Source organism: Rhipicephalus sanguineus, chromosome 9 (assembly GCF_013339695.2).
Source record: "Rhipicephalus sanguineus isolate Rsan-2018 chromosome 9, BIME_Rsan_1.4, whole genome shotgun sequence".
Lineage (NCBI taxonomy): Eukaryota > Metazoa > Arthropoda > Arachnida > Ixodida > Ixodidae > Rhipicephalus > Rhipicephalus sanguineus.
Genome location: NC_051184.2, coordinates 93,614,746 through 93,629,375, shown reverse-complemented (window position 1 = coordinate 93,629,375; position 14,630 = coordinate 93,614,746). Strand labels below are relative to the sequence as shown.

Genomic DNA, 14,630 nt, shown 5'->3' with positions numbered 1-14,630 from the left:
GCAAGGTAATTTCACAGCAAGTCAGCGAGATGCTAACCTTCGGCGTAATCCAAGAATCGTCAAGTCCCTGGGCCGCGCCTGTTATCTTGGTCAAGAAAAAAGATGGGTCCTGGAGGTTCTGCGTTGACTACCGACGTCTCAACTCTATAACCAAGAAGGACGTGTACCCGCTTCCGCGCATCGATGATGTCATCGACTGCCTGCATTCAGCGTCCTATTTTTCATCGGTAGACTTGCGATCCGGGTATTGGCAGATTCCCATGGATCCGGATGACAAATAAAAGACTGCTTTGTTACACTCGACGGTCTGTTTAAATTTAATGTTATGCCATTCGGCTTGTGTAATGCCCCCGCCACATTTGAAAGATATATGGACACCGTTTTGCGGGGCCTCAAATGGAAAATCTGCCTGTGTTACCTGGATGATGTGGTGATTTTTGGCCGAACACTTGAAGAACATAATCATCGCCTTGACCTCGTTCTAACCTGTCTGGAGGAAGCTGCGCTTACACTGAACTAAAAAAAAATGTCGCTTTGAAGAACGTGAAACCTTGGTTCTGGGACAACTGGTGGATAAAAATGGCGTGAGACCGGACCCGCAGAAAGTCGCCGCTGTCAGCAACTTCAAGCAGCTGCAGTCCCTCAGGGAGCTGCGAAGCTTCCTGGGCCTGTGCTCTTACTTTCGCTGCTTTGTCCCGAATTTCGCTGATAAAGCACAACCACTGACTGACTTGCTGCAAAAGGACGTCCCTTTCCACTGGACACCGGATTGCGAAGCAGCCTTTAAGAAGCTTCGGTTCATACTGACCTCAGGACCGGTACTACGCCATTCCGATCCTTCTGCTGAAACGGAAATTCACACAGATGACAGTGGAATCGGCCTTGGTGCTGTGCTCGTTCAACGCCATGACAATGCTGAACAAGTGGTAGCTTATGCGAGTCGTTCGTTGAGCAAGGCAGAGCGAAATTACACAGTCACAGAACAGGAGTGCCTCGCCGTCGTTTTCGCCGCGCACAAGTTCGCCCATACATCTACGGCCGTCGCTTCTCGGTAATCACTGACCATCATTCTCTATGCTGCTTGGTAGGCCTCCGAGACCCATCTGGACGACTGGCGCGATGGGCTTTGCGCTTACAGGAGTTCGACTTCACTGTACGCTACAAGAGCGGTAACCGGCACGCAGACGCCGACTGCCTATCGCGCCTTCCTCTACCGACGACTGAGTGCGACGCTGACAACTTCGACCAGTATATCGACGCTATTACCTCCGAGTTCCCTGACCTCGCGACTTTCCGGACAGCCCAACACGAGGACCGCTCCCTAGATTCTCTGTTCGCCTCCGCGAATGAACACGCAAACCCAAGCTGTTTCGTGGTTCATGAAGGCGTCCTTTACAAGAAGAATTATTACAAGGACATAATAAACATAGGTAAAAATATAACAATACCATTGGCTTAGATGCCAAAATTCCCCAATAATGCATCGCGTTACTTATTGCATGTGGCTCTGAGAATCAAGTGGCGTCAAAATAAGTTGTCTCAAAGTTCATGTGAACCGGATGAAGGAGGCGTGAACGCGGCCATTTAAGGCGGATCCAAATGAAGTTCATCTATGTATTCCGCAACGAACGGCGCGTAATGTGACGACGCGCTGCGTGAGTATACGCGGCGCGTCCGTCGTCCGCGACACTACGCACGGGATATGCCAAGCTATCTTTCACATGTTTATTTGGATAGTTGCAGGCTGCAGATTTTGGTTAAAGTAGAATTTGCCTGTCTGGTAACATCCACTGTTTTACAGCCGTTATAAGATCATAACAGCTTATATTTCTGGCGCAGTTGTGCGGCGGCGCCGCCTCCGGTTGCGTAAACAACGCAATAAGTAACGCGATTCATTATTGGGGAGTTTTGGCATCTAAACCAATGGTATTGTTATATTTTTACCTCTACTTAATATGTCCTTGATATGTAATACACATTATAAAGCACTAACAAAAGGAACTGAAAACCATGTGCTCCGAATACACTACCTCTTTTTCTATGCAGTAAGTTCAGTCGGCTTGTATTGCCCCCGTAGCAAACTAATGCAATGGTGGGACTAAACTTCAAAGAAGTTTTTCTTGACTAAAACAAAAATTACTTCGATTAAACTTTATGTGGACAAAGTTGTTATGATGCTCAATCGTATGCGCTTTTCTGCTTATTTTTTCTTGGACCACCTTAGGGTGCTACAGACGCCTGAACATAGGCCAATGTAGCATTTTTTCCATCTTCAGGATTTTATTTTAGGGCCTGTGCGCCGCACACAGGCAAAACAAAAACTTTAAAATATAGTACGTTTCATGGAGAGTTCTATAAAAATAATTGATGTATTTGGTCTGCAATCGTCATTTGTAAAAATTCCTGAAAACGCTGCAATTTACTCAATTTTACCTAAGCGCTAAGGAGTGAAAAATGTAAAGGTACTCTTAAGCAAAGGCTCGTATAATAAAAGCGCGATGCTCTAAAACACAAAAAAAAACAAGTTTCGAATGAATGCGTGAAACGGTCCATTTATAGCGAATTTCTTTCTTACCTGGTTTTCCACCAAATGGAGAAGTTCAAATGGCGCTCACGTGCCCTAAAAATTTTTGCCGGTCAAAATATTTTGGGAAAATACTGTAGAACTTATGCCTATATGCACGTAATTTTCTCAGATCTTTTTAGAGAAATTCATTTTTGTCGAGCGCCCCGGCTGGGACAGTTGGCATGGAATGACCCATATATATATATATATATATATATATATATATATATATATATATATATATATATATATATATATATATATATATATATATATATACTTTAGGTATGAAGATCGATGGCACCCCAAGTTGTGGATATGATCCAGAGCCTTTGACTGCGAGGTTTCCAAAAAGTCTGAGACGTTTTAGGAACTTCAAGCCCAACAACCAACCACAAATATACAGGGTGTTTTACACAACTAGAACCAAATATTTTTAGAAAAGGTAATGGTTAACTGCAACTGAAAGAAACGAATCATATGTTGTTAGCCGTTATTTCTCGCTCGTTAGGGTGTTTATTATATTGCGCTTAGTTATTAGGATCGAGTATGTAAAATTTTTGATATTCACTTGAGCGCCAAGCGCGTTTCCTTACGTCGTGGAGGGCATTCCAGAGTGACCGGCAGTCTATGTAGTACATGCTGCGGGATATTTTTGGCGGCTTTGAAAGATAACAGGCGAAATATGATAAAAAACTACGTGTCTGCACTCGTGCGCTACCGTACTGCAACGTTCTCAAACAGGCTTCGCGCGAAACAACCGGCGCACGAACCTTGGCTATATGGGCGGGCTCGACTCTAGGCACCGCCTTGCGAGTGCGTCGGCATATTTGAAGGCCGCACATGGCAAGGTAGCGCCGTTGTCCTTGATCAGCGATACGCTGACGATCCGAGCGCACGCTTTTTTCACCGAAAGCTTGATTGATAGCTCTGCAGTACGGCAGCGCATGAGCGTGGTCACGTGTTTTTTTTTGTATTTTGTGAAATTTCTTTAAACGCCGGAAAGAAATCGGCACACAGCATGCGAGTTGCCACAAACATTTCACCGCTTGTTTCGGATTGCCCTCTAGAATTTACCGAAGCACACTTGGCCCTAAATTGAATATTAACTATTTTTCATATTGGGTCTTAGTTAATACATTAGGCGTTACATAGGAATACCCAAAGGAGCGCCGCATGACAGCAGAACATATATTGTTTCTTTCATTCACCTGCAGTTGCGCACTTAACCCTTTGTTGGACAGCGGTACATATACGTCCCCCTTTTTATTGCTCGTTTTCGGTCTTTGACCTCCTTAAGAGAGCTCGCACTACCGCATCCAAGCCACTAACGCAATCTATTAAGCATACCGCAACATTACTTACGCAATGTCGTGGTATTTTCACTTGGTGAAAGAACGCAACAAGTCGAGAGCACTCTTTTGTGCCCGCATTTCATTTTTCGTGTGTTTTTGTGGCCTAACACAGACCAAAATAAAGTTGTCACATGAACAAATCTTGTCCTTCTTGCATTATAGTAACCACTTAGCAAAAATCCGTTCATTGCGATGCTTAAGCATGAATAGATAAACTGTACGCGATTTAAAAAAATGAATTACACATCATCTCCCACTACGGGCAACCATGGTGGGATGCGAAATCATCGCGGGGGTGCGCATCAAGTTTCCGTTTTCTTACGTGACCTATGAGACGGTGGTTGTCGCGATAACATTTGTTCCCTCATGGCGTCCACCAAAGGGTTAAAAATATATTTAGTCAAAGTTAAGCGAAACATTCTGTATGCCACCTAACCATACCCTCACAAAAATAGATTTAGACAGTCTATAGACTGTCTAAACTGATTTTAGACAGTCTATAGAGTGTCTACATACATTTTCGTAAGGGTAGCACTGACATGTGTACGTTTGTTTGACCGCTGTCTGTATTGCAATAATGTTTAAAATACAGAGCCCAAGACCCACGCGCTTGTTTGCCTGCAGGATTCCCGCTGGCTCGGGGAGCTTCCAACACGGTCCTGGCGATGGCGCAACATACTCTTACGGTATGTGTGCCGAGCTTCGGTCAAGTTTAGCAGCATTCTTGGCAGCGGAAGAAGCCGGAGGATGAAGATATCATGCCTTACGAAATCCAGAAGCATTAGTACGGGACACTGTAATGCACAGTAAAAGATTGCAACACGATCCTTTTAGAGTTTATAATGGCCGTACCTGATGCTTAAAAGAGCTTGTGCAGACACGGGTAAATAAACCCAGCATAGCTCAGTGCCAGTGAACGATATTTCGATGTCTAGGCCATGTTGTCTTCTTACGAAAGCATACAAAAGTTTAGGGCAAGAGTTATCCCTACTCAAATGTTCTCTACGCCATTGCAATAATTTCAATTGTTTCCTTACGGAATCGATATATTTTCCGTATATCTGCCATATATTTCCGTAAAAATCTTATGGATACGTATGCAATTGTTGGAATAGAATACAGGCCCTTTCAGTAGGTGGTAGCTTGAAGAGATCAAGAGCTCGATGAGATTCTTCAACAGGAAATCTCGCGAGAGGGCACGTTTCGACCAGTGGTCTTATCTTCCCCAAGACAGCAACTGGTTTCCTTAGCAGTGTGGACAGAGTCCTTGCACTCTAAGCAGTTGCACGAAATTCCCAACCGCGTAATGAAATGATTTCAGTAGCAAAAAAAAAGTCACAGTTTCGCCGCAACGGCGAAGCAATGAATGCGATAGCAATAAATTGTAATGTAACGCGAAGAATGGAAAGCAGCTCGAAATCGCCAGCGCGCCGCTCGAGCCCAAAGGACGCACGAAAAGAACGCACACAGGACGAGCGCGAACTAATGCGTCACAGCTCGACACTTTGAAGCGCACTGCTCAAACATAAAGCAGGACGCACGAAACGAACGAACAGGTACACACAAGACGAGCGCGAACTAACTGTCACAGTTGTTACTTATTTCTGTTTGAACAGCGCGCTCCTTTCGCAAACGCGGCCGCTGCAGCGAGCGAAGCGAAGCACCCCACCGGCCACCCCTTCTTTCCTCGAGATAAGCGCACGAAAGCGACCACGCCCTGTAGAGCGAAGAGCAACGGCGATCGCAGGAGCGGCGCGCGCACGTCGCGCCATCTATGTAGCCACTACGAAAGCATGCTGAATTACGTGGTGTATATAAATAGCGCGCTGTTAGCAGGCTGAAAGACGGTGCTGTCGTGGCCTAACGTCTAATGCGGCGGGCTGCAAATCGAGAGGTCGCCCGTTCGATTCTGCGCGTCGGAAATAATTTCTGAATTATTTTTCTTTGTGGCTTTTCTATATATATACATACTTATACATATACGGTGAATGACGGCGACGGGGACGGACATTTTCCAGCCGAGACTGTCCATATAATTGCTATCGCAATAAAAGACGCTATGTAATCGTCGAAGTATCACCCATTATTCCTGACCAAGTCACGCAGGCGTTCTTTACAATTGTGAGGCTGTCAATACTACTCGAGCAAATGATACTACGGGCAGGTGTCACTGCTGCGATAGGATTTACACACCCTGAGGCGTTGAGGAAGTAGCTGGGCCTACACCCAAATTTACGTTTAATGTATTTGCCGTCTCTGTACTTCCATAAAGCATTCAGCTGAAAACCGCGTAGATACTTCTGAAGATAACTCATCCGTAAGGCGGCGGATACATTTCCTCGGACAGATTGAAGAAGGGATGAATCACCACTTTTTTATTTCAGTGTCTGAGCAACCGACCATAACCGGAGGCAGCCTTTTCACAATTCCGACGTCCTGCAGCGGCGGATTTTGTTCGATTGCCAGTGCAAGCAGCGCGGTCATGGAGGACACCATGCGGCCACACGACACGGGGTGAGCACAAATGTTGCAGCATTCTTATCAATGAAAGCAACTCACACAGGCGGCACTGACGGGGATTTTACGGATTTCGCATGCCTTTCAGAAGAATGGAGTGTATATATATATATATATATATATATATATATATATATATATATATATATATATATATATATATATATATATATATATATATATATATATATATATATATATATATGTATATATATATATATATATATATATATATATATATATATATATTGAATGAACCTGCAGGTAGCACGTTTTGAAAAGGAAAAAATGCCTTTACGAACGTTTCGGCCGTGGCACGGCCTTCGTCAGAGTGACGAAGGCCGTGCCACGTGCCTCTGACGAAGGCCGTGCCACGGCCGAAACGTTAGTAAAGGCATTTTTTCCTTTTCAAAACGTGCTACCTGCAGGTTCATTCAATATAGAAAATACCCGGACCTGTCGTGCCCTCGCTTCATTTAGTTATATATATATATATATATATATATATATATATATATATAGGAAAGAAGTGGAAATTGTTGGGCTCGTTTTCCTTTGTTATACACAATATTATTGAGCACTAACAGACAATAATGCCAAGGAAAGTATAGGAGACGTTATTAGTAGTAAATGTAATGTAAATGTGAAGAAAGAAAAGTGGACGAAAAGATAGCTTGCCGCGAGCACGGACCGAACCTGCGACCTTCGAATAACGCATCCGATGCTCTGCCAACTGAGCTACCGCGGCGGCCATCCCCCCGTCCCCTTTATGGGGTATATATGTGTATTCAAACGTGGGAGCGTCACTCAGCGCCGCCAGTAGCCATGACGGCGAGTGTGGAACACTCTTTTTCTGCCTGTTAGCGTCACGTAGCACGTGAACTTATTACGAGCTGGCAGCTGACCAATAATCCCTCGCATACCACCTGAAAGCATCAAGTCTGCCAGCATGAGACCCTCGCTATCAATGAAGGAAAGAAGTGGAAATTGTTAAGGGCTCGTTTTCCATTGTTATACACAGTATTAATGAGCACTAAGGGTTAAATCATGATCATGGGCGTCAGTCATCGCTACGGAGACGTCCCACTAGGCGTCAACGTGAGTGAGATGCGTCCACATCAAGCGGTGCTATATCTGCCAAACAGCAGACATTGTACAAGCTCTCAATGCACTATAAACAATAAGCTACTTCTGTGACGACACATTTCACTTTCGTGTTATACCGATTCCTATGACGGAGGGATTAGCCATCATTTTTTGCTGCTCACTGCGCTTCATCTTGTGTCTTCACATCTATCATCATCGTCATCATCATCATCATCAGCCTGTCTACGCCCACTGCAGGGCAAAGGCCTCTCCCATGTTCCGCCAATCAAACCGATCCTGTGCTTTCTGCTGCCACGTTATACCTACAAACTTCTTAATCTCATCTACCCACCTAACCTTCTGTCTCCCCCTCACGCGTTTGCCATCTCTTGGAATCCTGTCAGTTACCCTTAATGACCACCAGTTATCCTGCCGACGTGCTACGTGCCCGGCCCATATCCATTTCTTCTTCTTGATTTCAACTATGATATCCTTAACCCCCATTTGTTCCCTGACCCACTGTGCTCTCTTCCTGTCTCTTAAGGTTACACCTATCGTTTTCCTTTTCATCGCTCGCTGCGTCGTCCTCAATTTAAGTTGAACCCTCTTTGTAAGTCTCCAGGTTTCTGCTCCGTAGGTAAGTACCGGTAAGATGCAGCTGTTACATACCTTCCTCTTGAGGGATAGTGATAGATTACCATTCATAATTTGATAATGCTTGCCGAATGAGCCCCATCCCATCCTTATTCTTCTAGTTATTTCACTCTCATGGTTCGGCTCCGCGGTTGCTGCCTGTACTAAGTAGACGTACTCCTTTACAACTTCCAGTGTCTCGCCACCTATTGCAAAGCGCTGTTTTCTGCCAAGATTGTTCCACTAGATTGTTCCTCTAGAAATGCCAGAGGGGATATACTAGTAGAATTTGCAGAACGCAATAATTTACGGATCTTGAATACCTTCTACAGAAAACGGGCTACTCGTACGTGGACGTGGAGGAGTCTTAATGGCGAAACTAAAAATGAAATAGACTTCATAATGTACGACCACCTGGGCATTATACAGGATGTGGAAGTAGTTAAAAGATCCGATGCAGTGACCATAGAATGGTAAGATCTAGAATTCAACTAGACGTGAGGAAGGAACGGCAGAAACTCATACGCAAGAAGCCGATTAATGAACTAGCTCTGACAGGGAAAGTACAGGAATTCAGAGTTTCACTTCAGAATAGGCACGCGGCTTTAACCGAGGAAACCGACCTTAGCGTTGACGCAATGAATGATAATCTGACTAGTGTCATTAAGGAGTGTGCAGTGGAAGTCTGGGGTACAGTCGTTAGACAGGAAACTGGTAAGCTATCCCAGGAGACGAGAAACTTCATCAAGAAACGTCAAACAATGAAAGCCTCAATTGCAAGGGACAAAATAGAGCTGGCGGAGCTTTCGAAGTTAATCAAAAAGCGTAAAGTAGCCGACATAGGAATGTGTAATATGGAGAGAATTGAGCATGCTCTAAAGAACGGAACAAGCCTCAAAGCTGTGAACACAAAACTGTGCATAGGCAAAAATCAGATGTATGCATTAAGGGACAAGGAAAGCGAGGTCACAACCAATCTGGATAGAATAGTTGAGGTAGTGGAAGAGTTCTACAGAGATCTGTACAGCAGCCGAGACAGTCAGGATGATAACGTAAGAAGCAGTAATAGCCCAGGGGAATCTGACATCCCACCAGTATTGACAGGAGAAATAAAGAAAGCCCTAAAGGGAATGCAAAGAAGCAAAGCAGCTGGTGAGGATCAGGTAACATCAGACCTGTTGAAAGACGGTGGAGAGATTGTTAGAAAAACTGGCCACCCTGTATACGAAGTGTCTCTCGACGGGGAGGATACCAGAATCCTGGAAGAATGCCAACATCATCTTGATTCATAAGAAAGGGGACATCAAGGACCTGAAAAAACAGGCACATCAGCTTACTATCCGTTGTCTACAAGCTATTTACAAAAGTAATTACTAACAGAATTAATACGACGTTAGAGTTCAATCAACTAAGGCACCAGGCAGGATTTCGTAAAGGCTTCTCAACAAGAGACCATATTCATACTATCAACCAGGTAATAGAGAAATGCGCGGAATACAGCCAACCCCTTTACATAGCCTTCATATATTATGAGAAGGCATTTGATTCGGTGGAGACATCAGCAGTCATGCAGGCACTGTGGAATCAAGGCATCGACGAAGCCTACATAAACATAATGGATGAAATCTACAGCGGATCCACAGCCACTATAGTCCTCCATAAAGAAAGCGACAGAATCCCAATAAAGAAGGGCATACGGCAGGGAGACACAATCTCTCCAATGATATTCACCGCGTGTTTACAGGAGGTTTTCAGGGCCCTAGATTGGGAAGAATTAGGGATAAGAGTTAATGGAGAGTATCTCAGTAACCTGCGATTCGCTGATGACATTGCATTGATGAGTAACGCGGGAGACGAATTACAGCTCATGATTACTGAACTGGATACGGAAAGTAGAAGAGTAGGTCTGAAAATTAATATGCATAAAACTAAAGTAATGTGGAGCAATCATCACATCTATGCGCGCCTCTAAATCTAAACCGGCGCTAGGGGCTTTGCATGCGCATAAATGCTGCGACAGCAGGACAACACCTACACCCCGAATATGGCTCGAGCGTTGGAATAGAATAGGAGCCAATACAGCAAGGTAACAAGCCAAGCGACCATGCGTCGGCTAATAAAATTTGTGGACACAAGCAGTGATCACCGTTCTCTTGGTATCCTCGGCGGTGCCGTCTCTGTCTAATAAATTTTTAGATTAGGCTTTTCTGATTCATTGCTCATTGCCGTCATTTTATAAATATCGCCACTGCATCATGCTATGTGTTCACCATTTAGCATATCAACTGACGAGCGAAAGTTTTCAATTCTTCTACACTTAGCGACCTGTTCGAATGTTACTAAGGGCAATAGTGCTTGATTTTGCAACCATGGAGCAGCGACGCGCAACTATTTTTGTGCAGTGAAATCATTATATCATAAAAATGCTTAATTCGCGAAGTCCTCTGGTATAGTTTCTTTTTCTTCTATAATTAGTGACCTTTTTCTTTAATTATTCCGGATGATCCTCTGCTATACCACCCGGGTTATCACACTATTATATTCTCTTCTTTTCTCTGCGACAGTCTCGCATTTATTGCTCTGTACTCATAATGTTTGGCTTAAGTTTGTACCACCCGCCGTGGTGGTCTAGTGGTTATGGTGCTCGACTGCTGACCAGACGGTCGCGGGTTCGAATACCGGCCGCGGCGGCCGCATTTTAGATCGAGGTGAAAATGCTTGAGGCCGCTGTATCTAGGTTAAGGTGCACGTTAACGAACCCCAGGTGGTCGAAATTTCTGGAGCTCTCCACTAGGGTGTCGTTAAACCTCAACAATGAGATGAATTAAATTTGTACCGTGCTTGCTTCGTTACCCAATGCTCTCACGTGGTTGTGACGCTGAAGAAGGCAGCAGTCGGCGTGATTAAGACGAAACACGTTATTTGGGTGAACTTCTGCCCTGCACACGTTTTACACTGACAGCCGCGAACAAAGCTTCGGCGGTCGGTAATAATATCCGCGGAGCACGCCGTCTTTCATAAAGCAGTTATCGAACCTTCCAGCGTTATCGATGATGCTTACGTAGATTCTAGAATAAACTTGACTGTTCGCCTCCTGCTGCAGGCTGAGACATTTAGTTCATGCTTTTCTTTAAGCCTCACTATAGTTGCTGCTCGCGTCCAGCGTGTAATGTTAGCAGAATGGTCTGAAATATTCGCGAAGCTTCTCACGCAGTGCATCGTTGTCTGCGCCGAGCGTTGCTTGCTGCTTTTGTGGCTGAAACCAGAACACATCAAAATAAAGTTTATAAACGCGCGTGGCAATACTCATACTCAACTGATAGTGTCAGGTACTGCTATAGCTCTTTGCAATAGGTCATAGCCCATGGTGTCCCCTACTGCCTTTTTATTTTTAGTACTTTACTAGAAAGGGGGCATAATAAAGGCATAAACATCCGCCTGCCCTCTGAATCTAGTTACAGCTCTGCGGAGAGAAGTAAAAGTTTCGACAAGAATGCAAAAGGGAAAGTATTGTCCCCCGGCCTTCCGGAAATAAGGGAGAAAGTTAAGCAGTTCTTGGAATGCGACATCCGGATTCCTCAGCCGCCATTATCGTAAAACACCTGCTTGACCATATCACTGTACATTAAAATATGACGGGACAGGACCGGCGGAGTAAATATGGGGTGGACTTGGCGCCATTTTCGGGTGAGCGGGGGGCCTGCTTAGCCCACGCCCACTTTGTGTGCATGTCGATGTCTACTGCCATCTCATCTCGCTAAACAATACGTAATGCGGTGATATTCCAAAAGAATATGAGCTAAGACTTCTAATTATATGAATGTATTACTCTTTCCTGTACCGTGCAGTCCGTATGCGCAGCTACCACCGACAGAGACGCCTGAAGCAGCAAGAGCGTTGCTCGCGACAACAGGTGGTAGCAGTCACACATCAGTACCGGGCACAAGCAGTGCGCCAATTCACCAGCAGAATACAAGGTGAGTGTCAATATTTTTTTCCATCGATGTAAATCGCACGGCCAGATGTTTACACGGGCAGCAGGCTGATAATTTAGGGCATTTTCTTTCGACACAAGTATAGGAAGGGCCAGGAAGGCATGGATGTAAGCCTGCTAAGAACAAACAGTGTATTTATCTACACTGGGTAAAGACAAGGGGGAAGTTGTAAAGCAGAAGTGTGAAGAGAAGCCCACGCCCACACACGCATGACAGTCGGTCGTTATTGTGCGGTATACAGCATCATTATCGCCCTGGGCGCTACAGTGCTTAGGGTTCTCGGCTGTTGACCCGAAGGTCGTGGGTCTGATTCCGGCCGACATATCGATGGAGGCGAAATTCGAGAATCCCATGTACTGTGCGATGTCGGTGCACGGTAAAGAACACTTCGTAGTTGAAATGTCCGGAACGTTCCACTAGGGCGTGGCTCAATCATGTCGGCGCGTTGGCACTTAAACCTCAGATATTAGTATATACACAATTATTATTCAATAACCGGCTGCGCAAGTCTGTGGCCTTCAGCAATTTCAACAGTGCCTTCATCCGCGATGACGTTTCAGGACGACATTCTAAAGTGGCAGCTGCCCACATCGGTCCGTGGTTTGGGCTGTTGTGTGGTTCATGCGGCGCGAGCACGAGCACGCAGTGATTGACCGACAAGTATGAGCTGCTTGCTTAGGCGAATGTATCCTTCCTCCTTATTGCGCCCAAAATATATAGGCACAAACGCTTGCAGGTTAGAGGAGCCGCCATACACGGGCGGAAACCTAAGAACAGTGCTGAGCCATACCGGCCTCTGCATCTCCACCCGTCAAGCCTGAAGGTTAGACTCGAGGAATGAGGAAGCCGAACACACAAAAACTTGCACAAGTTTAAACGGTGCGGCGGAAGAACACATCGACTGAAACTTGTTCGCATCGCTTCATCGCTACGGTCCCTGGCTGCAGGGTACTGTTGCACAGACTGTCTGAGGGGGACAATATTCCGCAGGATTGGCAGGCTGAGGTTCCTGGAGGGAAACTTCCTGCAGTAGGGGTGGCTGTGCAGCTGTGGGTGGTGGTTCCTCTTTGGAAGCAAGATGTGCAAAAGGAACTAGGTGACACCGGTTAGGCTGGTGGACACCCCTTTGCTCCGTTTCGACCACAGCTTCATGGTCATTGCCCCGGGCTGATGACTGTCCCCTGAACTTGGTCAGGTCACACCTAGCAAAGTTGACCGCCTTGGCTTAGCGGCAGTTCTCGAGCTCCGTAATGCCTATTGTAGTTGTCTGTCTGCTTACGCTTGGAAGCTACATCTTTGATGACAAGGTCTTTCCTTAGCGACTATTTACGACGTAGCTGGGACGCTTGCTTTGGGGCTCTGGTTTTGAGCTGTCGCCCCCTCAACAGCTGGGCTGGACTGAAACCGTCGATTCCCGGTGCATCCCGATAGCTGAGCAGGGCCATAGGAGGATCCTTCGACTTGCGCAACAAGTCCTTGATTGTGCGAACCATCCTCTCCTCCTTTCCGTTTGAGCGTAATTTGGACACTGGTCACATAGATGAAGCCGTAGGACGCTGCGTATGCCGCAAACGCTTGGAACCAGAGCGGTAGGCCATTGCCTGACGAGACCTCACCTCTGGTGGGCTTACATGGCTTGCAAAGATGCTTTTTAGAGTGTCGATGACTTCCTGAGCTGTCGTGCTCCTCAGCGTGAGCTCCTCAGGGAACCTTGAGTAACAGTCCACCACCATGATGAACGTCTGCCGTTGAGATGGAACAATTCCATTCCGAGGAATTCCCAGTTAGGGCCGTGAAGACGAGGGGCACTGAAAGGTTCATGCGGGTGGAGGCGCACTGTTCGCCCTTGGTGACGAGAGAGGCGATGTCTGCCGAGAGTCTGGGCCGCTAAACTGACATCCGAGCTAGGGCTTTGGCTCTGGTAATGCCATGGTGACCTTCATGCAACAGCGTCAAGACCACCACCCTAACGGACGATGGGATGACCAGCCGGGCTCGTTTCAGCAGAACACCGTCACAGACAGAGAGCTTGTCTACCGCAGAGGTGTGCTTTGAGAGCTGCAGTGGCGTCTTGGACTTTTGCGGCCAACCATGCTGGTAGGAAAAGGTGAGGAACTTGCACTTTCCATCGCAGCCGTGGGCCGATCGCAAGTCTTTGGGGCTGAGCAGCAAAACTTCCCCTTGCCCCCTCTTTCCCTTGCCACCAAAGATGTGCAAAGTACGACCTCCGCACGCGAAGTGGACGTCCTTCAAGGCCGGTGAGCATAGTGTCGACTTGGTCGAGCTTGCCAGACAACGTAGGTAAGTCGCTTAGACTGGCGGATACGCTGGCTGCGGAGTCGACCGTGAACTGCGCTGGGTTGTTCTCAACAGTGACGTTCACAACTACACATTACATACGTTGACAAAACTACAGGTTGACAAATTCACATGTGGACGGCTTGCGTGAGCGCTCTGCTTGCGGCTGCGGCGAACGAA

The 14,630-nt window shown here is 46.2% G+C and overlaps 1 protein-coding gene across 1 annotated transcript in view; it reads left to right on the top strand.

Moving 5' to 3' along the window:
• LOC125759953 (oocyte zinc finger protein XlCOF19-like) overlaps window positions 1–14,630 on the top strand; it is a 101,077-nt gene that overhangs the window by 16,446 nt on the left and 70,001 nt on the right. The gene's annotated exons all lie outside the window — the stretch shown is intronic.